Source organism: Ciona robusta, unplaced genomic scaffold (genome assembly GCF_009617815.1).
Source record: "Ciona robusta unplaced genomic scaffold, ASM961781v2 AP042755.1".
Lineage (NCBI taxonomy): Eukaryota > Metazoa > Chordata > Ascidiacea > Phlebobranchia > Cionidae > Ciona > Ciona robusta.
This window is the reverse complement of record NW_028323134.1, coordinates 77,501-80,000: the sequence shown is the minus strand read 5'-3', so window position 1 is coordinate 80,000 and position 2,500 is coordinate 77,501. Positions and strand designations below refer to the sequence as shown.

Below are 2,500 nucleotides of genomic sequence, written 5' to 3'. Positions count from 1 at the left end.
GTTATCGGAATTAACCAGACAAATCGCTCCACCAACTAAGAACGGCCATGCACCACCACCCACAGAATCAAGAAAGAGCTCTCAATCTGTCAATCCTCACTGTGTCCGGGCCGGGTGAGATTTCCCGTGTTGAGTCAAATTAAGCCGCAGGCTCCACTCCTGGTGGTGCCCTTCCGTCAATTCCTTTAAGTTTCAGCTTTGCAACCATACTTCCCCCGGAACCCAAAGACTTTGGTTTCCCGCAAGCTGCCGGGGAGGTCGTCAAATTAACGCTCCCCGATCGCTAGTTGGCATCGTTTATAGTCAGAACTAGGACGGTATCTGATCGTCTTCGAACCTCTGACTTTCGCTCTTGATTAAAGAAAACATTCTTGGCAAATGCTTTCGCAGTCGTTCGTCTTGCGCCGATCCAAGAATTTCACCTCTAACGGCACAGTACGAATGCCCCCGTCTGTCCCTCTTAATCATTACCTCGCGCTCCGAAAACCAACAAAATAGAACCGAGGTCCTATTCCATTATTCCATGCACCATTATTCAGGCTCGAGAGCCTGCTTTGAACACTCTAATTTTTTCAAAGTAAACTTTCCGGCCGCCGCCGACACTCAGTCAAGAGCACCGCCGGAGAACCGGACGTAAGGCCGGGTCGACCAGTACACGCCTCGCGACGGACCGACCGCCCGCGCCCAAAATCCAACTACGAGCTTTTCAACCGCAACAACTTAAATATATACTTTTGGAGCTGGAATTACCGCGGCTGCTGGCACCAGACTTGCCCTCCAATGGATACTCGTTAAAGCTTTTAAAGTGTACTCATTCCAATTACAGGGCCTCGAATGAGTCCTGCATTGTTATTTTTCGTCACTACCTCCCCGCGTCGGGAATGGGTAATTTGCGCGCCTGCTGCCTTCCTTGGATGTGGTAGCCGTTTCTCAGGCTCCCTCTCCGGAATCGAACCCTGATTCCCCGTTACCCGTAAGAACCTCGGTAGGCGAATACCGTACCGACGAAAGTTGATAGGGCAGACACTTGAATGATCCGTCGCCGGTGCTAGACCGTGCGATCCGCCAGGTTATCCAGAGTCACCAGTCGAACGCGGCCGGAGCCGCGGTCGGTTTTTGGTCTGATAAAAGCACGCCTCCCGCGAAGTCGGCGCTGTTTGCATGTATTAGCTCTAGAATTACCACAGTTATCCAAGTAAACCATACGATCAAATGAACCATAACTGATTTAATGAGCCATTCGCAGTTTCGCTGTACGAGAGCTCGTACTTAGACTTGCATGGCTTAATCTTTGAGACAAGCATATCACTACTGGCAGGATCAACCAGGTAACAACGTAACCGCCACCCCGAAGGGCGGCCGCGCGATGGGGTCGCTCGCCCCGCGTCGCGGACGCCACCCAAGCACGCCGAAGCGCGCAATGGATTAGTAATCCGACCACTTTGCTCTTTTCAGAGCTTAGAAAACCTGTCACCTTATCGCGCGGCGGTACGAGGGCGAGCTCTTGCCCGCTATTCCCTGTTAACCGCCGCGAGATCGACTTGCAACTAGCTGCGACAAAACCACTCGATACGACCAAAACGGCAATTGGCAGCGCAAACGAACAGTAACATTTCTGCTCAGCGCACCCTTTGCCAGCCGACGCAAACACCTCACAGTAGCAACCGATAGCCGTGCAAGCCACCCCCGTGGATCGACCTGCTGCGCTCCCAGCGCCTACACCACCTCCCGCGGTGGAGCCCGACAGCCGTGCGGGCCACCCGCGGGGATCGACCTGCTGCGCTCCCAGCGCCTATACTCACCTGCAGTAACAACCGATAGCCGTGCAAGCCACCCCCGTGGATCGACATGCTGCGCTCCCAGCGCCTACACTCTCCTGCAGTAACAACCGATAGCCGTGCAAGCCACCCCCGTGGATCGACCTGCTGCGCTCCCAGCGCCTACACTCTCCTGCAGTAACAACCGATAGCCGTGCAAGCCACCCCCGTGGATCGACCTGCTGCGCTCCCAGCGCCTACACTCTCCTGCAGTAACAACCGATAGCCGTGCAAGCCACCCCCGTGGATCGACCTGCTGCGCTCCCAGCGCCTATACTCACCTGCAGTAACAACCGATAGCCGTGCAAGCCACCCCCGTGGATCGACCTGCTGCGCTCCCAGCGCCTATACTCTCCTGCAGTAACAACCGATAGCCGTGCAAGCCACCCCCGTGGATCGACCTGCTGCGCTCCCAGCGCCTATACTCTCCTGCAGTAACAACCGATAGCCGTGCAAGCCACCCCCGTGGATCGACCTGCTGCGCTCCCAGCGCCTACACTCTCCTGCAGTAACAACCGGTAGCCGTGCAAGCCACCCACGTGGATCGACCTGCTGCGCTCCCAGCGCCTACACCACCTCCCGCGGTGGAGCCCGACAGCCGCGCATGCCACCGGCGGGGATCGACCTCCTACGCTCCCAGCGCCTATACTCTCCTACAGTGGCCACCGAAAGCCGTGCAAGCC

At 56.6% G+C, this 2,500-nt stretch overlaps 1 non-coding gene across 1 annotated transcript in view; it reads right to left on the bottom strand.

Annotated features, from left to right (window-relative positions):
* Nucleotides 1–1,331, bottom strand: part of LOC149722941 (small subunit ribosomal RNA) — a 1,812-nt gene extending 481 nt beyond the window's left edge. Inside the window, exon 1 of the ribosomal RNA XR_016387144.1 lies at nt 1–1,331. This exon is cut by the window's left edge and continues 481 nt beyond it. This is a non-coding gene — a ribosomal RNA (small subunit ribosomal RNA).
* Between the last annotated feature and the right edge of the window lie 1,169 nt (nt 1,332–2,500).